The sequence below is a fragment of the Triturus cristatus genome, chromosome 3_2 (assembly GCF_964204655.1).
Source record: "Triturus cristatus chromosome 3_2, aTriCri1.1, whole genome shotgun sequence".
Taxonomy (NCBI): Eukaryota; Metazoa; Chordata; class Amphibia; order Caudata; family Salamandridae; genus Triturus; species Triturus cristatus.
Window position 1 is genome coordinate 702,067,318 of NC_140584.1, and position 23,196 is coordinate 702,090,513.

General features: G+C 45.4%; 1 long non-coding RNA gene across 2 annotated transcripts in view; it reads left to right on the forward strand.

The window, feature by feature from the left end:
* Positions 1–23,196, forward strand: part of LOC146857999 (uncharacterized) — a 406,095-nt gene that overhangs the window by 7,760 nt on the left and 375,139 nt on the right. For both annotated transcript variants that reach the window (XR_014979635.1, XR_014979636.1), the window contains exon 2: positions 20,031–20,147. This is a non-coding gene — a long non-coding RNA (uncharacterized LOC146857999). The remainder of the gene's footprint in view (positions 1–20,030; positions 20,148–23,196) is intronic.

Consider the following 23,196-nt stretch of genomic DNA (forward strand, 5'->3'; position numbering starts at 1 on the left):
AAATACAAGTCGTACACTTGCACACCTGCTGCGGCCCCACAGAGGCCAGACTTATATAACCGCTCTCCAACGCTACGACTGTAGAGTTGGCACTGTGTGCATTGCTGAGCAGAAGACAACTCCCTCAGGCATGAACGGATTTGCTCACATACACCATAGAAATTAATTGGCTGCAGCACTTTGTGTAACATTCTTTGTAAACAAGGATGGAACGTAAGGTAAACCAGGTGACCATTGTATGTTGAATATGTACGGTATATTATGTGAGAGAATGAAAAATAAAGTGTTAAAAAAAACATAGTCTGTGAATATTTGTCATTAACGTACTTTGTGGATCAATTTATTCAATAATGCAAATAGGTGCATAAGTGGCGGGTGGCCCTGTGATTGTCAATCAGTTATTCTTGGTTTCTGTGTAGAATGTCGCTGTTCCATGATTGTTTGGATTCGTTTTTCTAGGATAGCACCGAAGACTTCCTTCAAACTATTGATTACGCAGATGCTGTTGTACTTGTTTCGGTTCTGGCGGTCACCTTCTGTGATTATGGGATAAGGAACTCCTCGGACCACACGAATAGCTCCTCAAGTTAGAATAGATGATAGAATTTTAAATGCACTGCTTTACCGTAGACCCATGAACTGGCTCAAACCCTTACTTCAAATCTTGCCTTACCTGTTCTTTGTCAGAGATGCGTCATGCACAGCTTGCTGCGCGCCGGGCCTGTCGGGTTCCGGCCTCTTTCAAGGACGCACGATTGATGGTGGATTCTGAATTCAGTGCACCGAGTCCAACACCAAGGTCAGAACCCACGCGCCTGAGCTGGCTTGCAGAAAGCTCCCTTTGCGTCAACCTTCGGTGATTGCATGCCACGGATAGCTAAGGCTTCCTTTAGGACAATGATCTTCAAACGTTTTAATCCAGTGTCCCACATTCCTGCAAAAAAGACAATGCACTTCGCATCCCCAGAACGAGAACATTTTTCGCACAATAATTTGATAATATCTGCGGCTCTAACATGTTTGAAAATTTAAATATTGAAGCTATACTCCCTTATCCCTTTTAAAAATGCAACCATATTCACATTTGCCACGTGTTGTTGGTTGCTTGGCCTCTATAAAGATGTACACGTCTGAAAGCCTCCACAGTGTGAAGCTTTATTTGAAAGGGGGTGGGGGCTTTGAGGGGTATTTGGAGCCCCCATACCAAACTTTGATACCTACAGTACATGAACGACACAAGACGTTACTGAGGCCCATTACAGAGTGGTCCACGGCTACTCTGGCTTTATTCACTAAAATCATAACACTATTTTCAGTATGATGTTTGTCTGTGTTCTCCTTTCGTTTGAGATCAATTCAGGGAGCACCCTTCAGGGCAGAGTGCACCACACTGATGACCTCTGATTTAGGAGAGTGGAAGATTAACACATAAAGTTATAGTACAGTTTGGATATAACAACAATACATAATGAAATGCACACATCAATCACCGCAACTTTAAAAACGTATCTATAAAACTAATATCTGCCATCGTGAGATTAACATATGTGATTTGCAGATGGATTTATATAATTTAGGAAGCGTGTACACATAAAATATAATCTTCATAATTGTATTTTTTAATTCAAGCATATAGCTGAGTTGGATAAACACCTTGGTGTTCCAAAGTCAGGAATTCCCTGGTTGAAGAACAACTAGGGCTGTAAATACAAATCCCTAAAAAGCAATACCTTTCCTTGACAGATTCACATACTGGAAATATCAAGTAAAAGCCACTGGTACACATGGAAAGCAAACCACAAACGAATGTGATTCCCGTTGCGTCCATTCAATAGCAGGCAGTAAGGTGACTGGTGCTGGCCTGCTTGTTGGCCCCCGAAGCCTTGCACCAAACAGAAGGGTGTAGGGACTGGACCTAGAACAATAATTAAACAATACAGTCATTCGTCTTTAAAACATTGAATATGTGTATTCAGGTTTTTTGAGAGGGTGGGGATTATTGCTGTGCTGAATGGAGTGTTTATCTCTCACCTAATACTAGTGGGTACATATTTCCACCTCCATTCCTGTTCTGGCTTTGACTTGCATGAGGCACTCCTTTACAACTACAGCCCTCTCTGTTTCTTTGCCGTGCTTTTGTCCAAGCCAATCTGTTCTCACCCTTTTTGCACTACATTACTCAATTATTCCTTTTCTCAAAGTAGTTTGGTGGAATAACAGATGTTTCTTTCACTATACTCAAAAACAGATATATCAAAAGTTTGCGAACATATTTATTGTTTCATATTTTCATGTAGTTGTGGTTGTATTCAAAGGGCAAAAATAAGAGAAGCTGGTTTCTGACTGATATTCACGGAACAGCAATGGATTAAAGGGCGTTCCACCACACAATCTCCTGCCAATAATAAACAAAACATGTTTGTGATTACCTATTTGTTCTTTGTGACGGTTTCTTCACTTATGGGGAAAGGATGACTGTTTATACTGGATAAAACTTTCCCAGAATGGACTCATGCGTCCCACAACAAACATAAAATAACATAAAATGCTGAGGCAATTGCCATTGTTTCTATACATATCAGTTTTAGAGCCACAGGATTAACCACCTTTCTTATAGAAAATGGCCCAATAAATATGGGCTCGAATTTTCTTTTACCATGCATTTTAATATAATTGGAAGTCAAAGTTCCAACCTGACGCTCCTACTATGAGATGGTGGCTGTTCAATGAGCCTCCAACTATTGCCAACCACGGACAGCTGCGGGTAGCAACAAGACTTCGACTCCAAACTTCTTTTATATGATAACATCCAAGATCACAGTTGATTCTTGAATCCTGCTTCCCACAAGATTAAAGCTTGTTTTGTTGCTGTGTTCACATTTGTGCACAGCACATTTCCTCTGATCCTGATCTTCATCATATCCAGCTCTCCAAAGTCAATAAGCATTCAGCAAGCACCATTTAAACTAGTTATTTCTTGTAACTCTAAAGTTCCTGAAACTGCTATGTTGTGTAATCATGACATTAAGGGCCTTATTCACAAATGCAAATTTACACTTTTGTGTAAGTTTACAGTTGTTTGCTATCCACAAAGGTAATTTATGAGTAGTATATTTACAACTGCGGAACCTCTACCCATAAAAAGACAGGACTGTCCTATACTTTTATGTGCAGAGACTTCACTGTGCACGTTTAGACAAAATGAAACATTTGTTTCCTGTTAAGTGATTCCATCCACTAGTTTGCACTTGCTCTTCCTGTAAGGTTAAAGCCAGTGTACTAAATGTGTTTCCTTCAGGAGTCTTAGCGAACCTTACAGATTGCCACATGTGCCGCGTGCCACACAGGATCCTGCTGTATCTATTGGCCGCTAAACATGTTATATAAACCACACTCAAACTCAAACCGCTTGCTTGGCCTACACTCCCTGCGGAACAAGCTTCCTGCTTACTCTCTCACCTGAAAAATTGGCTGAACCTGGGCAGCACACTTCTTGGCTACAGTTCAAGTTCCTCTGGTGATTCCCTTGGCTCCAGCCTCCTCGATGCATCCTTCATCTCTGCCTCCTACTCAGCTACTCTAGTTCCTCTGCGACTTCCTGAGTCGAGACCTCAAGAACTTCTTCGGACTTAGGGCAAACTGAAGTACTATGCTAAGTACTTGATACTAAGTTAGTGCACACTTTCCTGTAGTAATAGTAAGCAAGCAGGCTGGCGTATCAGTGTCTTCAAGACTATAGAATTGTCTTCAAGTCAAGTTTCCTTCCAGTGACTTCCCTCTAGTTTACATTGATTGTTCATGGTCCAGACCCTTTCTACAACCTAGGCTTTTGTACTGTGTTATACAAGGACTAGACACTTTGTTCTGTGTTTCTCTGATGAACAGTAGTGCCTAGAGTTTTCTCTTCAGAGCATTTGACTCGTGTGATCCTTTTAACAAGATCAATGTTCTTAGTAAACTTAGGAAGTGTCATACTCCAACCTGTGTTCCTAGTAGAACTTGGATGTGTCTTACTCCGACCCATGTTTCGAGTGTAATCTTGGGAGCGCCAGAAACTTCATCCCATGTTTCGAGTGTAACTGCGGGAGTGCCAAAAACTCCAACCCATGTTTCGAATGTAACCTTGGGAGTGCCAGAAACTCCTATCCATGTTTCCAGTTCCAGCTCTGGAGTGCCAGTAACTTCAACCTATGTTCCGAGTTTTAACCTGGGAGTGTCAGATGTGCCAATCAATATTTTGAGTTCATTCTTGAGGATCTCAGAGATTCCTGCCTGTGAACCTGGTTATCCTACTTTCATGCTGTATTGTAGAAAAAGCATGTAAGTGAATGTTACTAACGATAATGCAATGACAATGTTTAAGAAGGCCTGCAAGTGTACTGATGGGAACTTCCATGTCTTTTTGGTGCCAGTGTATAACGTCTTTACAAAACCATACATCCCTACCGTTTCAAACACAGAAGGTCTGAGGAGTTCACACCCTGTTGTGCAGTGTGCATCGACATAAAGCAGACCTAGTGCCACTGTGGAAATTTAGCTTGTAACTGAACATTATCTGCGCCATCTTGCCTCTCCCCAGCGCCACGCACAGCGAACGCACGGCCGCCATTTTAGGCACCCCACTCTCTCCCCGCTCATTCTCGATCGCCAGCGTGTTCCCCTGGCGCTGCGAGCATTCCCTGCGCGCCGGCCACCCCCGCTCTCTCATACACGGGCCGTAAACCCCCCCTCATTCTGCGCGACCCTGCCATGGAACCACATCCCACGCCTGACCGACATCCCATACATGGTCATGCCTCTCTTTGATAACCCCCTTCCTCTGCGCCCCATTGTCCGAACCGATCCCAGGCCATCACCTAGCCCTGCGGATGCAGTTTATTGCCCCTACTGTAAGGGAAACACCCCACATCAAAGGGATTACAGTGGATCAAAGCCCCTACCCCCTGAGACCCGGCCGGTTGCACACATCCCCAGGAATTGGCGGAATGTCCAGCTGCGTGATAGCCATCTCCTACTGTAGATGGGGTGGGGACTTCCACTGTAGATATGTGGGGGAACGAGTTCGAAGTGGGGATTCCGAAGACGTTCTTTTATACATCAAAGTAATCTCAAGAATGTGCCATGTACAATAAACCTGCAATAAAGTCATAAACCTGTGTATAAGAGGCCAGGCCTCAGAGATGCAGTTAGAGCACCTCGTGACGATACCTTGCTGTCTGATCTGATGTGTTCTGCTCCGACGGAATAAAACTTTGTTTCCTGCCTTCCAGTCTCCGGCGCCTGCCTCTTTCATTGGTAAATTATCGAATGGTATGAGAGGCGATTACCGCCGGGCAATACTTGAAGGGTTATCGACTGAAACTGCCTCTACCATTTAACAATTGGCGTCCCAAGCGTGGGGCCCATCAGAGACACGTGGATCCAGTGGGAGAGGTCCTGACGACAGAGTGAACGCCTGCAACGATCGGGAGAGCTCCTTCCCAATAGACCCTCGTCTGGCAGCCGATCATCCGAACTTCACTGGTTCCGAGCAGACCTCTCTCGAGTGATCTCCGGTCCTGACTGGGAACCATCAGGAGTGCCGCGGCAAATACGGAGAGTAGAGGACGATCGGGCGCTGGAGGCGGAAGACGAGAAACTGTCCACGCGGTCCGGGTAAGGTCGTGATACACGACAAATTGCGAAATAATTGATTGATTGTTTGAAGTTTTGAAATACTAGTATTGCTCATTGATTGTTCTCTTTGAGATATTCGCTGTCTACAAACGGGGAGGAGTAGAAATATTCTCTCTCTCTCCCTTTGCAGATAGTGAAGGGTAGGTAACGCAGACTTTTGTCCCCGTTGAAACCCGTCGTGCCTATCTTTATCTCCCCACTGATTGATTGTCCGAACATTGATTGTTTTGAAGAATAGTGCTCTTTGAGATATTCTCTGTTTGCAAATAACGTAGAATAGAAATATTCTGTCTAGTCTTTGCAAATAGTGAAGGGTAGGTAACGCAGACTTTTGTCCCCGTTGTAACCCGTCGTGCCTATCTTTATCTCCCCATTGATTGATTGATTGATTGTCCGAACACTAGTTGTTCGATATTGGTTCTTTGGAGGTATTCTCTGCTTACAAATAACGAGGAATAGAGATATTCTGTCTAGTCTTTGCAAGCAGTGAAAAGATAGGTAGTGCTGACTTTTGTCCCCATTGAAACCCGTCATGCCTATCTTCTCCCCACTGATTGGTAGTTGGTTCTGCCCGGACCGCTTATTAGAGGTGGACCATCCGGCTCCTCTGGAAGGCACCCCTAATAAGGACATGTTCACTAAAATACAAACTAATCGCCGTAGTTTATAGCAAGCTATGGCATAAAATATACAAAGGGGGACCCCGAGAGTCAGTGGCCACTGGCAGGATCCTTTTTGACCCTACAAAACTAAAGTAATGCTAGGAAATAGCCCTTTGTGGGATATATGGAACTAAGGGAAGGAGCCAAGCTCACGGTCGAGACGGCCACGAGGTAGCCCGACTCCATCGCTCTCGCTACCTAAACATGTCTGCGCTACTACCCACCCCGCCCAATAAGCATGACCAAATCCTGCACAAACGGAAGCCTGCTGATACCCACCATCGACGTCACCGAACTAGGGCTAGATCGCGCACAATTGGGCTATGTTATTTTTCCGATTACGCAGTAGCATCCTTGTGCTCGTCGCCAGATTGCAAATATGTACAAACACTCCAACGAAGTAGTATAGTTATAACATTTTAATAACTCATAGGTATAACAAACACACCAACAGGGTAAACAGGTTAAAACACGTTTTAAACAACTATTTACATGACAGTCTGCTGCGACCTGCATCCCAAAGCATCCACGTCCACGTGACACCGTCCTCGCCTCTCCTTCCTCGAAGTTGCAACATTGGCCTGTTTTGGGCGGTCCTTTTAGTCGGTTTTGGGCTATAAAAGCCATGCAAAAATCCATTGACATCAGTGGCGGACGACTGTGCGAATAGGCCGGAGGCTGCACGAAGCGCCGAAGCTCTGGCAGCGCCAAGGCGGAGCCTGCCACGCCGTGCGGATCTTCCCATTTTCTTCTTCTTCCTTCAATAACGAAGGGTGCCCTGGCGGGGGGAAGCGACGCGGACGGGCTTCCCCCACCTCCCCAGGTGGAGGCTCACCAGCAGATGAGGGCACCCCAACCGTCTCTTTTCACCGGCCAGCCAGGTTGGCGCCCCCTGCGCTCGACCGCCGGACGGCCACCCAAGCACGGGTTCACCAGGATCGCCACTAGCGCCCGACGCGAGGAGTGGGCCCCCGCAGCCAAGTAACCGGGGACCCACCCCGGTGGCGATACCATCCAAACTGCTGTTGTTGCTGCTACTGGAATCACCCCGGTGGCGATACCATCCAAACTGCTGTTGTTGCTGCTACTGGAATCACCCCGGTGGCGATACCATCCAAACTGCTGTCGCTGCTACTGGGCCCACCCGGTGGCTGTACCGAAGAGCTGCTACTGCTGCTGCCTTTGGACTCCGGCGGTCGGTTCTTCGGATCCAGACCTAGCCCTCCGTGAGGCGATTCTGGACTCGAAAGCTTGTCTGCTTGGGCGTGGGCCCCACCCTTGACAAAACGCTCCCCTCAGCTTTGCAGAATCAGCTGGAGTCATTGGCACTCGACTCCCGCGGACTTCCGGTAGGGACAAACCGCCGCCATTGTTCTTTGCCCCGGGCGGCAGCCACCTTGCCTCCGCTTGGTGCAATGAGAAAGACTGATTCAAGACGTCGGCGGAAGAACCCGCCTGCTGCCCCGCCCCAAGAACGGACCATGGCATTGCTACAAGATCGCGGTGACGCCATGCTGACGCAAGCTGACGCTAACGAAAGTTCTCGAACTACCGAAAGGAATTCTGGTCCAACAGCTAATTCATGGAAAGACTTAGACTGTACACTGGCCCGACCTCGCCCCAAAATGGCGCCGATGTAGGAGAGGCCTACAACTCCTTGTGGCGTTCCAGTCACGTGGCATTTGTGTTAAAAGGATATGAATGTGATGTTCCCACACATGATGAGCAGAGGGACGGGAAGGGTACTGACCGAGCATACGTACAACCTTACTGATTGCTGACCTACCCATTTTTATTTTTAGCTAAGATAGTATTGCTCATGATATTCGACGCCTCTCACGCCGTGGCCGGCCTGAACGGTTGTAGGCCCGTATTTGTATACTGACATTGTTTTAAATAAAGGGCTTCTTGAAAGGATTACTGAATCAGTGTCATGACAAATCATATAGGTTGATAAAGATTTTTTCTTTTGAATAAATGATTGTTACTCCCAAGCAATAGGCAACAGATAATGCAGACCCCATTTGCCTGAATCTTTTTGATTAACGGAATTTGTACCCATCACACCTGTCCTTTTCCAAGAGTTGTCAAATCGATGGTCAACTATAGCTTAAGGTGTAGGCCGAACGCAAGGTATGATATCTTGCACCATAATACACGACCGATTGAGAAAGGCATGCGCGACCAGGGAACCCGAATTTAGGAGATGAATGAAATAGAGCATCTTTGCCTCGGACAAAAAGAATAATAGGTCTGTGGTATTACCCACTCCTGCGGCTAGCCTGGTACGTGGTAAGTAGAACTTTTTCGTGTCTACGCGCGCTAAGGTACTTTGAATACTGCACGTCCCCTCCCCTCTTTTCTCCCCTCTATAGGTCACGACGAAGTTCCGACTGAAGAATGGAGTGGACATGGACCGCACCGCGTTCGATATCAGGAAAAACATAGACAAACGTTGTGGGGTAGTGCGTAAAGTGCAGACCACCATTGGGAACATGAAAAACTGTATGATATGACTGTGCGTGTGTGCTACGATTATACGGTATGACTGTGTATGCATTTCATGCTTGGGTCACTTGAAGAGAGCGTCACCGTATGATTGAAGTGCTCGTCCATCGATCAAAGGGAGGAGAGTAAAATGTCCAACACCCCCCCAAGATAAACTACAAAAATACTGAAAATACGCAGCATGCTTAGGAAAGAGGACAGGAAAGGAGAGGTCCCCATACTCAGCGTAGCCCTGAGTCTCCGTCTTAAGTTTCTGCGCTTGATGCATGTACTGTCACACCCTATCCGGTATTTGTGTGTACGTGATCACCGAATTTATGTCTTTTTCCCGCTGGTGTTTTCTTACATAGAACCGACCCATGCTACTCCATGTTGTGTGCGCACCAAGTGGCCTATTATCGTACCCATGTCTCTCTCTCTCTCTCGTTTTGTGTCATACATATGCCAAATAGCCTACTTGATGCACACGTCTCTCTCTCTCTCTCTCTCTCTCTCTCTCTCTCTATCTCTCTCTCTCACTCTCTCCCTCTCTCTCTCTCCCTCTCTCTCTCTCTCTCTCTCTCTCTCTCTCTCACTCTCTCTCCCCCCCCCCTCTCTAAAGGCTTTCTTGCCCTCTTTCTTTTTGAAATAAATTAATGACACATACCTCTTCGGTAAGTGTATAATTGGCCTGAAACACGGCGGTGTTCGAACAAATTGACAAGAAACAAAACGACCATACTTCACCACGTTACTACCTCTCCTTTCTGCAAATGTTGAGCTTAATTGGCTGAAAAAGAAAGGACAGGTAAGGCGACTGATGTCTCCCAGTCTGGCCCTCATCACGGGGACTATATGTCAGTGGTTTTTGTCTTTAGAGCTTCAACAACACCACCTCCACCGCCCAGAATTGCCCCCGCCCAATTACCCCGAAATAGAATGTCTAAAGCACCCCGTTCTCCCAAAATAACCCCAGCCCTATACTAGCCGCCTCAGAGTATTTCGAACGAAACAGCTGATGACCTTATTCTCTAATAATACATCGCCTAAACTGATAAAGGGTTACCTATTGTCTCCAGCAAAAATAATGCTTAGCTTATGTTCCTCCCCGAAATGGATACTCGTGAACACGTGACAGTAGCACCTCGCACTTTTTTCTTAAACTTAGCAGTCCTCGGAGGAAAATGTGTATTAACAAAACTTGTGTTAAGATGAACGAGTCTCTACCGGAGAAGCCGGTTCGAATTTTTACTAGACCAGAAGGTTGACAGATGTCAGGCTTCCTGCAACGATTATAGGGCGCAGAAATCGGCACCTAGAAGGCCAGACAATGGACAGGGACACCCACAGAAACCTGCACCACAGCAATGATTAATAGATTAGTAACACGCACACTAACATCAGAGTTAATAGACACCCATCATACAGCAACCGATACAAGCATTTCCGCAACTACTCGGTGGTTGGGAGAGAGGATGAAGTATGTAAATGTCTTCCCTGCCAACTCTCTAAGATTTTTGTTTCTTGTACCCATTCGAAGATAACCTGCGGCCATCGGAGGAGAGGGGTCGGACGTGACGGACAGCCTGGCTGCGGACCATGGAACATCTATGGCATCGACCAAGGGGGAAGCATCGAAGCAAAAAAAAGAAGGGCGGGAGACGAGGCAACATTATCAGGATGATAAGCGATGGAACGAAGGGCTATATCAAGGCCCCCTGCTCACTGACCATCGTGCCTGAAGTCGCAACCCGTCGGGCCCGATTGATGGGCCCAGTACTGGAAGATTCTGCGCTCCTTGGTCCGCATTTTGATCCGATCCCACTCCACCCCCTCTTCCCTCGGCATTCCGAAGCACGTCACACCCTTCTCTCTCTCTCTCTCTCACTCTTTTATATGGATTATGAATTTGACTTAACTACAGAAGAACGAAAAGCAGGTACCCTGTCTCAAAGTACCTATGATGAACTGTGTTAAGGAACAGGACTGTGATCGGAGAACAGCGAATGGTCACACCCTGCCACGTGAGAAATTGGATTTGAGCTGGACCTTAGCTCCACCGCCGGTGCTCAACAGTGCAAACGAAAGAAGAACAACAATAAGAGCTTACCAGTGATGGCTCTTTATAAAAGGACACTGGGAAGAAGAACCCATGTTAAGTCGAAAATCCTCTCCCAACCACCTTTTTATATTAACTATCTTCCTATCGAGTTTTCACGATGTTGCATCAAATCACTTCCGACTGTACACTGAGAAGTTAAGAAAATCTAACTTTGTATAATGACATTCATACAACACCAGCCATGCACACGACTATACTGACTATCTTTTTGATCCACACGAAGTCTGGGCCATATGTAATGTACGGAATATCCCTTGCTTTGCCAGAAACATTTTTTTTGCTTTACAGTATCCTATTTGTGCTCAAACAAGCTCACCTCTTCCTACCCCTGGGCCTGACATGCGGCGCAGCTGATGTAACTTTGTATGTACTACCTCCTCGCCTACTTTATCACCTGTATGTAACTATGTACAAATGTGTCAGATTACTCCTGCCTGCCCTAAAAACTCTGTATCTTTAAGGAATGTACGAAAAACATTAGCGATATTATAGCTGAAGGTTAACGAAGGTAAACGTCGGCCAGGCAAGCGGGCGAGATATGTTAAAAGGGAGGACTGTGGAAATTTAGCTTGTAACTGAACATTATCTGCGCCATCTTGCCTCTCCCCAGCGCCACGCACAGCGAACGCACGGCCGCCATTTTAGGCACCCCACTCTCTCCCTGCTCATTCTCGATCGCCAGCGCGTTCCCCTGGCGCTGCGAGCATTCCCTGCGCGCCGGCCACCCCCGCTCTCTCATACACGGGCCGTAAACCCCCCCTCATTCTGCGCGACCCTGCCATGGAACCACATCCCACGCCTGACCGACATCCCATACATGGTCATGCCTCTCTTTGATAACCCCCTTCCTCTGCGCCCCATTGTCCGAACCGATCCCAGGCCATCACCTAGCCCTGCGGATGCAGTTTATTGCCCCTACTGTAAGGGAAACACCCCACATCAAAGGGATTACAGTGGATCAAAGCCCTTACCCCCTGAGACCCGGCCGGTTGCACACATCCCCGGGAATTGGCGGAATGTCCAGCTGCGTGATAGCCATCTCCTACTGTAGATGGGGTGGGGACTTCCACTGTAGATATGTGTGGGAACGAGTTCGAAGTGGGGATTCCGAAGACGTTCTTTTATACATCAAAGTAATCTCAAGAATGTGCCATGTACAATAAACCTGCAATAAAGTCATAAACCTGTGTATAAGAGGCCAGGCCTCAGAGATGCAGTTAGAGCACCTCGTGACGATACCTTGCTGTCTGATCTGATGTGTTCTGCTCCGACGGAATAAAACTTTGTTTCCTGCCTTCCAGTCTCCGGCGCCTGCCTCTTTCATTGGTAAATTATCGAATGGTATGAGAGGCGATTACCGCCGGGCAATACTTGAAGGGTTATCGACTGAAACTGCCTCTACCATTTAACACCACAAGTTCTCTTTTCTTACTTTGTCCATATCCCCTTTCCCCTTGGGACAGCACATGATTTAGACGTCTCCTCCCTGGATCTTGTGTTTTCCTGAGAGGAATAGGAGGTCCAACATCGACTCCAGTGTCGTCTCCGTGGTTATGATCAGGTGAGCGCATGCTAGGTGTTAACCTCTGCCAGACACCCTCATAGTCTTTACGTGCTTTCCCCTTAGGTCCTGGGGGCCATAGAAGTGCACTCCTATGGTTGTTTGGGTACCAGAAGATAGTTTAAAAACTTTTGAAAACATTCCACCTTGACTGCTTCAGGGGGCCTCCTGCAAAAAGTATTTGTCCGGCAGTTTAATAGCGTTCAGTTGAATTCCTGCTTTGTCCTGTTTAAGGCTCCAAGCAGCTCCACATTGTTTTTTAAGTTCTATGCTGCATTGGGACTTTGAAAATTTTCAGCTAAAAAACTCCAAAGCTCCAGCACGACCAATCTGCTTCGAGTATACAGCCTTTGGTTCCATGGCGGCAAGTACTATTTCTGCAGTGGCCCGCTCAAGGATGATTCTTCTTCTCAAAAAATGACAAGTCCTTTTTTGGTTTGAAACTTAGATGAAAAGAGAAGTGACAAAGTTCTGCGTTGCGACTTTTTAAAAACATTTTGGCTTCCAAAATTCCACTGGCACCAATTTGCTTGATGTATACGACAGGGCTCCATTGTACTTGGCCCCAAAATGTGCCTTGTTCCTGGTTTACTGCTTCCATGGACTATTATTGGCACGTTGCACATTTTGGCGCTATTTTGTCTTAACTCTTTGAAAATTCATATCTTCTTCTGAAGATTATTGTCTTTTTGGTGCAATATTGTTTATCAAATCTTACTTTCTTTTTCTAAAATGTTTTGGAATTTTTATTGTTTGGTGTTAGTTATTGTTTTGCTATTGCATAAATACTTCACACATTGCCCTAAATTAAGCCTGTCTTCTCTGTGTCATTGCTAACTGGGGTCTGAGCTCATGTTAATTTAGTGACATTAAGAGTTCACCTTGACAAGAGCTGTGATTATCTTTTGAGGTGGGCAGTCATCCACCCCGAATAATAAGTAAGTTTCTTGCAGAGAATCTTTAACTTAAAATGTGTCTATTGTGCCATTTGGCCTGTGGAATGTATACATAGAAGACCGAGAATCCCCTTGAAGATATTGCAGTGAAGCTTTTCAAGATTCTGCTGGATCAATCAATCAATCTTGATTTATAAATCACTGCTAATCATCCGACAGGGTATCCAGGCTTGTGCAGGTCTAGGAGGCTTATTCGAACAGACAGTCCTTGAGGGCCATTCAGAATTCCGGAAGGGAGGTAATGTTACGCGCCAGGCTTCCTGTGTACTGACATGGCTGAAAACCACTTCACTACATTTCCCATAATGCATCTTGTTGGTCATCTTGTATTCTTAAAGTGTACTGTTACCAAAAACACCCAGGCATTACCAGGTCAGATGACTCACATGGTATAAAGGTGGATTCCCCACACACATCAATGCCTGGTTTACTTCTTCCTTGGAATAGGACCACGCCCCCTGAACCGGATTCTGTGATGTGCTCTTCCTGTTTGTTCTGAGGGCCTTGTGAACCATCGACATAGCGTTTCCAGGAATCCTACTTTTTTGTTCCAGTGCATGCTCGCGCCTCCGAGGGAGGTCGCCTGTCTCTCTTTCCACCCAGCTGACTTCTTCCTTCAAGGTTGGAAGCTCTTCCCAGCGTGTGTCTGCGCTGATGTTTGGAGACTGCTTGTCTCCCTTCACTCTGAATTGATTTCTCATCCCAAATCGGATTATTTTCCCAGCGAAGCCTTCGCTACATTGTATCTCCTCCGAGGATCAGGTCAGCTGTTTCCTTTCTGTTTCTGTTGGCTTTCTTAAACGCTGAAACTCTGTGACTGCCTGACCCTGTTAAGTTCATTATCACCTGGCAAAGACTTTCTTTTGATTGCAGAGAGCCTCTGTAGACCTCTCAGTGAGCAGTGACTGCTCTGTTATTTTGTAGCAACTGACACAGCTAGAAATGTAGCAAGACTCCTACTAGTCACAGATTATTATTTTTTTCTTCCTTTCTGGTGCACTCGGTCTCATTGAAGACAGAAGGAAGACGTGTGCCTCTGACTTTGCAAGACGGCAACATTTGAGCACCCCAGCTCTGCTAAATAGAGCGAACTGAATAAGTTTTATTTTTTGATTTAGCCCCGAAGAGACCTCTGTTTAAAGCCCAGGCACAGCAACTGTGGAAGTAAGTTAACAGTACACTATTAACAATACTGAAGGCTCTCTCAGAAAAATACTCCTAGCTGACACGATTTGCTTGACATATATTCTGTTAACATTAGGTGTATTGTTTTCTCTTTCTCTTTTGTTTGTTCTTGTTATGCAGCCTGGAAACACACGCTCATAGAGTTCCTACTTCAGCGCCGCTGTTCAGCTGCTAGTCACCCCCTGGTGGGCCTCCCTTGACGGTCTCCTCTCTCCTAGGAGGTATTTGGCATTACCCGAGTAACTGATTGCTTGGGCTGACTATACCTTATCGGAGAGTTGAAACACATCTGCGCTCCTGTGGACACTGGTCTTTCTGCGTGACAGAAGTAAGTCCTGACAGGTAATAAGTAGGTCTAGACAGAGCTCACAGAGTTTCACTCTGCAGAATTCCACGGAGTTAACTCTGCCAAATTCCGCAGCGTTCCGTGAGTGGGTGGCGTATTGCTCGGCCACCCCTAATGAAGTCCCCTTGGCTGCTCAGTGTCGTTGGGGGCCAAAAAACCTATTTTTTCCCCAAGTAAGTCCCCCATAGGAGGATTGCTGAGTTGCTGTAGAGACCCCGCCCCCTTTCTCAACTACTCTGCAAAGGGGACTCCTGGTGTATTACTGGTTGGGGGATGAAGTCCCCATAGCTGCTGAGGGTCATTGGGGGCAAAGAACCACTATTGTTGCCACAAGTAATTCCCCCCCCCCCCCACAGTGATATTTCTGAGATGCCATTGGAGGCCCTGCCCTTTCTTAACCACACTGTAAAGGGGCCTCCTGGCACACTACTGGTTGGGGGATGAAGTCCCCTTGGCTCCTGAGGGTTGCTGGACGTCAAGAATCCCTGTTGTCTCCACAAGAAAGTCCCCCACAGTGGGATTGCTGAGACGTTGTCAGAGGCCCCGCCCCATTTCTCATCTACTCTGCAAAGGGGACCCTTGGTGTACTACTGGTTGGGGGATAAAGTCTCATTGGCTGTTGAGGGTTGTTGCCACAAGTAATTACCCCCTCAGTGGTATTGCTGGGATGTCACAGAGGCCCGATGTAAATTATGTACTAGTAACTGTACTATTAAAGTAGTATTCCATGTGAATTAAATGCCACTAGTGGGCCTGCAGCACTGATTGTGCCACCCACTTAAGTAGCCCTGTAAAACAAGCCACAGGACTGACATTGCAGCCTGTGGGTGCAATTTTAAACTGTGATTTCAACCTGGTAAAATAAACCTTTTGCCAGGCCCAAACCTTCCGATTTAATACATATGTCACCCCTAAAGGCGGTCCTAAACAGCCCAAAGGGCAGGGTGCAGTGCATTTAAAACGTTGGACATATACTTTAAAATTTTACATGTCCTAGTAGTGAAAAATTCTTAAATTCATTTTTTACTATTGCAAGGCCTACCCCTCCCATGTGATATCATAGGGTTTCCTTATTACATTTAATAAGTAATAACTATCAATTGGGAGCAGGTAAGCAGTTCGGGTTTGGTGCCAAAGTAATTGCAATTAAAAGCCCTCTTTAGTGGTAAAGTCGGATTTTAAGTCACAATTCCGAAAATGCCACATTAAGAAAGTTGCTGTTTTCTTGTCTTAGTCATTTGGTGCCACCAGTCTGACAGTTGCTCCTTGTGTATTGCTCCCACACAGTGAGGCAAAGGAAAAATAGGTGTTGAAAGTATGTGCCACTCTGACTTAACAAAAGGGCAGATTTGTCACCTACCACACTTGCACATCATAACGGCCCACCTGAACACACTCACAAAGGGTTTGTCACCAGTCTTATGTGGCACCCAGGCAAGCTGGGGCCAGGGCAGGAAGAAAGGGGATGCCTCATACCTCGGGGAGGTGGAAACCTTCTTAGACTTCTTTAATTCAAAGTGAGGTATAAATAAAAGACCCTTAGACTCAATTCTTCAATACACATCTGGACCTGAGGAAGACTCAGAAAAAGGACTGCTGTGCTGCTTTGCTGCAAGAATGACTGCCACTCTGCTGCCCTGCTACCCTCCTGCTTGAGTGAGAAAAACTGGACCTGAATCTTGAACCCAGGACAACCAGAGTGACTACAAAGGCTAGTTGGCTGGCCTGCTGATCAGAACGTTAGGGACAGAACAGGCATCAACAACCATGATTCCAGCACTAGGACTCTGAAAGCTGTGAGTCCTGACCTCCAAAGTGTGCCACCCCAGTTCTGGCCCCCTTGCAGGTGGGCCTGAAAGAGCTCTGCCAGCCTTGCTGTGAGCCCAGCAAAACCACAGCAGCACGATTTATTGGAACCGTTGAGCCGGGCATCTCCACTGCAAGACTTCACAACACAGCCCCTCATCTCATTTGTTTTGCCTCTGGGCGACGCATCCTTAATGCAGGACTTTGCATTGCAAACTCCTCGTCGATGGCATCCTCAATGATGACATAAGACTCCACATCACAATTTCTTTGGACCCAGCCACTGCGTGACAAATCTTCAACGCAGTGCTTCACATTGCAAACCCCCTGTTGACGGCATCCTTGATGATGAAGCAGGACCTCACATCAGAGCCTCATAGCTTCCCAGAACCGCCGCTGCACAACGTATCTCCACACCTGGACCTCGCATTGCCTCTGCTGCATGAAGCATCCTCAATGCTGTACTCGGTATTGCTCTGCAACCAGGATTTAATGTAACTGAGTTGCTTTAGCCAGCCCACACTCCATTGGGGTTGGCTTGAACTTATGACTTTGTCCCGGTCCAATGCGACCAGATAACAACAGTTGCTACTTTGTGCATTTTGATGCTATTTACAGTTAAATCTTAAAATTGCACATCTCTGACTCTACTGATTGGATTTTTTTGTTTTGGTCTTAAATTATTTATTAATAAATACTCTATTCTAAATTGGTGTGGGATTTTTCTTGTGTTGTGCTTCATAAATACTTTACACATTACCTCGAAGCTAAGCCTGACTGCTCTGTGCCAAGCTACCAGAGGGTTGAGCACAGCTTGATTTAGGGTTTGCTTGTGGCTACACCCGATTTCGTATACGCCTTCTGTCAATCCAGGCACATCTCACAGAAACTGACTATCATGGGAATATGTCAAATGCATGCAGTACTATCTATTGAGAAATGCAGTGACAAAGACAGATCTGGCCTTGCTTGTGGTAAGATTAAATAAATATTTTGTCAAAGCCGTCCAGGCAGGAAAAGGGGTTGCTTTGGTTATAAAATATCTAGGAAGGGAGTCGGCTGATAGTAGCTATCACTTAATAGGGCAGAAATGCAATGGTGTATTCGTTGATAGTCAGTATTTCAAGCAAAACTAGGTGTGGCAGAGAACACAATGGTTTGAGTAAAGATGTGAGGAAAAATTGTAAGAGGAGGGCCACAGTGAAGTCACAGCGAATTCAATGCAAGAAGAGAAAGGCAAAATAGGGGCAATGTACCCAACACCTCTAATATCCCACTTATATTAATGAAAAACTGTTAAATAAAAAAAAAAAAGCTATTGCTTACATGTGCCTGAGGGGTAACCTGTATTTTTCTTCTCCTGAACATATTTGAAGCTAATCTAGTCTAAAGAGAAAGAAAATTGTTTAGCTCAATCATATGTTTGGGTCTTGAGAATAAAGCTGCTCTTGGTAGTGTATGACTTTATCCACACTCAACGAGTCACTATTTTTAAATAAATAAAGCAATCTCATAAAACAAGGCATGTCATTCTTATTACAAGCATGGTCTCTTTGAAGACAAGCTATTATGTCTAGTGTTGGAGAGATGCACTTTTGAAATTAGGAGATCTAGCTAAATGTATTAAGGTTGGTATTAAGGTTATTTTTGTAAAACATTCATAGGTTGAAATATTTAACAGACATTTACAAACATTGAAAAAGTCACTAGTGTTGACTGTTACAGGGAGAATGCAGAGATTCACAACAATGAGCACACACATTTGGCATAGATGGCACATTCATGCAATTATAATGAAAAAGTAACTTACCTCCAGACATCCATACACACAAAAACCAACTGACCACCATGTAGACCATAAAGCAGACACCCATGAATGAAGACATATAGGCACCCTTATGAATAGAAATTCTTCCATGCAATTATACATGTAAGTGACAAACAGGATAGGGAATGCAAAGCACATAATTAAATAAAACCACTTACTTTGCATTCGCCGCATCACCAACTCGGCGATGTGACTAGTGCAAGGTAAGTGGTTTGTCACTTTCATCCCCCCCGTCCCCGCCCGCCCCACCGTCCCACCACACTTACCTGCACGGGCCACCACTGCACACTTTGGTCATGAGGGTAACTCACCCAGATTGACACCTAGTCTGGTCCAGTGACTCCTGAATGTAGTTGACGGTCAACATTAGTAAAAGAGGTGTGAACCAAGGGGGCAGGAAAAAGGGTGAATGATTAAGGCCTGATTGACAATTGGAGTGGTGCCAATGTCTAGTCAATCCAGGGAATCTTTTTAGAGATATCGCTTCTACTGCATGGTGCACCAATGGCAATTCAAATACAGCCCTTTAAAAAAATTTATCTGTTGGTTACAAAGTTGTTAATAATGCAATGCTTGCTGGCGACCTATTCCATTCTTTGCAACTATTATAAATATACATATGTAGCACCACATTTCCCATTGCCATACCTTCATTTATGTAATACTCATATATAATTCTCATAGGCTTACAATATCAGTCTGTCTACAACAACAATCGTGCATCCGGACTTTCCCTTTACAAATCATTGCTCTCAATTGCATTGGTTAAAGAGTCATACACTAAATTGTTAAGCAAATGTTTGCAACTTAGAACGTAGTGCACATTTAGAAGGAGCAAGCTAGGTCAAGGTGTTCTTCTTTTCGTATTCCTGATTTCAAGTTAAATGTATTTTGGGATTTTACAGATACCAGAAATACAAGATAATGATGCACAATGCATTACGTTTTCACTGTGCTTAGCATGCATTTGATGTTTATGATATCTTATTGTCATAATCATGCTTTTAAACGATTTAAATTATTTGCTAATTGGAATGTCTATACCGGTTCTTTTTAATCAGTTTACCAAGCTGAGCTATTTGAGCCTGGTGACTCTATGCAATCGATCACTGTAATGACAGGTGTGGATCTCCAGCTTGCCAATTAGGGTATATTACCACTAGTCAGACATGCATTTAATGTACCTTCTACAGTCAAAGCCCCCTCCCTTCTGGCGTAGCAGTAGCACCATCAATTAAAACCCCAAAAGGGGCAAAAATGGTCCAACAAGCATTGGCATAGCCAATAGGTCTCGCCTTTTTTCGACCTTATAAGTAAACTTGAACAATAAAGCAAAAAAAAAAACAACAACAAAAAAAAGAGTTCCATTGTGTTGGTTAACAACAAACATCTGTTTTTCAGGGACAAGATGCCCTTCTAGTTGAATGTGCGCTTTACAAGCGATTTTGGAAGAGGGTGATGTATAAGGTGGCGAATTTGTCGGGCACAGGGATGCAGGCCAATGCACAAGGAATGCAGGTAAGGAGCAACATCAGGGTAGTGTGAGTATTGAAGGTTGTGGGATGTAATGAAAATTGTTTGGACAGGATAGGTGTTTTACAAGAAATGTACGTGGATTGTGTAATAAAACAGATTGCTTAATTCGGCTGGTCTTCATATTCATTATTAAGGGTCAGATTCACGTTAGGCAGAATTAAGAGATAGATTAGCAGCTTTTGAATCTTCAATAAAAGTGTTTAAAGATTATAATTTGTGTGATCATTAAAATCAAGTAGTGTTTCCTCAAGAGCACTAGAGCCATGAACAATATGGGCCATAAATGAATATGTGTAATGTATTTGTCACAAAAAAAGCTTCCTGTTCCAACTGCCCTCCTTGACAGTCACACAAACCATACTTGCCACACGTTCAACGCAGGTGTCCAGTTGTCACTTTACTACGTCTCTAACCATGACATGACCTCACCTTCTCGAGACAAAATGGATTTAGGGAACAACTAAATGGGAGGCCGATGGACACATATAAAAGGCAGAACTGCATTCTTCAAAAAAATGAAAATTGTACTATTAAAAAAATGGTTGCCATATCTCATAAATAGCGAGTTTAAAACAAAGACATTGTCGCCCTCACCATGCAAGTGTGACTTGTTTTAGCCCTTGCCTTTAGCTCACGCGCTACGTTTCCAGGCGGCCAACCTTGCCTTTCTCCACATCTGCACAACCACTCACTTCCCAGCAGCCCCTTCCTGTTGGCCACCTTATCAGCCAAAGCCAGTTCTCTGGTGCTGGTGAGCGTGGGTTTTCCGTGGCGTCCACTCAGGAGATAAGTTACTCTAGCCTGTAATGTACTGCCTGAAGCCATTTTAAGCACGGTGGACAGGGGATGATACTGGCTGAGAAAACGAAAAAAAGAAACGCAATACTTCCGTTCCAATACAAGAGAGCACTGGAAATTACACATACAAGGCAGGATCGAGTGCTTTACACTCAGACGTGACCTCGAGGTAGCTCAGGATCGGATTGGGTGACAGACAGCTGTTTCTGATTGGTTGTTTATAAAAAGAAAAAGAAGAGGCACCTATAAAAAAACAAGTGGTGCTCACGTGCACTTCCAGGAATGTAAGGAATGCAGCTGGCACCCGGCCGCGCTGCTGCTTGCTCCCAAGACCCCTAGGCCATGGGAGTCCACCTTTAGAGAGAAGGCGGGACATGTGCCCACCTTTGGCCAATTGCGGGCTTTCAATTTTTGAAAGCCACACGCAATGGCCAATCACTTCAACTTTTCAGCAAACTCGTGGGTGTGACTTTTTTAGCCACACGCACAAGTTTGCTGAAGTGATTCCAAGAGGTCATTTTCTAGGGCAGCGCATGCGCGCTGCGCTAGGCTCGACCTAAAAAGGAGACTGGGCAAGGTATCTGATTGTGAGAATGCAAATGAAGGGAGAGCACCATGCCAGGCAATCGCATTCAACAATAGGGCCCAAGGTGGCCTTGCCGGACATACAAAAGTATTACTGGACACCGCAGTTGTCCACTATCAAAGGCTGAGTCTTTGGGCCTCCCCGATGAACTGGCCTACTAGATGGACATGCTAGTACTGCAACCGAGGTGGTTACCTAAGGGCACTCTACGGCTCTCTCATGTGTTTGAAACTCAAGGGACAAACAGCAATAGTGGTTGACATCTGGCACACAGCCACTTGAGCCCTGGACTGGAGGGGGAGGATCATATAGGCCACACCCCTTTTCAACATAGCCATGCTGGGAACATTGAGACGCCTTCGGGTCTTTGATATGTGGGGCCTAATCTGCATCTCCAGAGTTGGGAACTTATGGCAACAGGGTGAGGTTGTTTCCTTTACAGACTTATAGCAAGACTACCTGTTAGCACCGACTGTAACATATCACTATCTGCAGGTCAGACATGCACTGAAGGCGGCGCTCCCAAGGGACACGGTACTATCAGAGTCCTCACTGCTGGAGGACAGACTACTTGACGGATATATGCCGTGCAAGGCCACGTCACTGACATGTAACAAAATACTCCAGAACACACATGAGGCTCTGACAAAAGTGCATAAGTGCTGGACACATTATCTGAGGGATCTCGAGGGTGATGACTGGGAGGAGGCCACAGCCTCCCCTAGAGAGGTGGCAACACATTCAGGTTTTCGCCAAGTACAATAAATATCCTTCACCATTCATAATATTCCCCAATCACGCTGTTCAAAATGGGTAGGAAAACAAGTGTCAATTGCAGATCCAGTTGTGGCTAGGTGGGTACCTTTTACCACACAATTTAGGAATGTCTAAAAATACAATGCTTTTGGGTGGCTATAATTGAGTGTCTAAATGAAGTGAGTGGATTCCCCTCCCCCAGACAGCAATATGGTGTCTCCTGAATGTTTGGGAGGAAACAGACCTGCTCCGTATGGAACATATATGGTTACCGTTGGGGTTGACCATCACAAAAAGAAATATTGCCAACATTTTGTGAACAGAAGAGGTGCCCAAGTTAGAAGGTTGGAAACACAAAGTGTACTAGTGCATTCAGGTCTAAAGGGTTGTCTATGATGGTTGGGCCCCCTTAAAAAATGGGTCAAAATTTGGGGACACTGGAATAGCTTCAGAGGTAATATTGTGGTGCCCCTGACACTGTTGTTTTTAGTGAACAGAGATCCTTGGCAGAACCTTTCCTCAATGTTGACAATTGCACTGGAAGGGAAGGGTCGGGAGAGGAAGGGTGTTCAAGTGTCCAGGTTTGTGATGCCTTGGTTTTTAACAGTGCTCTTTTTTAGGTTCCACCTAGCGTTGCAGCGCGAATGGGCTGCCATCGCTTTGCGAGGCATGCAGTATATACTGTAGTGTGGAAGCTTCGTGGAAGCTCCGCCTACTCTCTTCCCATTGGCTTTTGTCTTAAATGCTGCCTTCTGATTGGTTTGAGGCTTGTTAGTCCCTCCTCATTCATCATTTGTATCCTTCCATGACTATTGGCCCCTTTACTCCTGACACTATTTTCTTTTAGGTCTCGCCTAGCATTGCAGTGCAACTGCGCTGGCATCGCTTTGC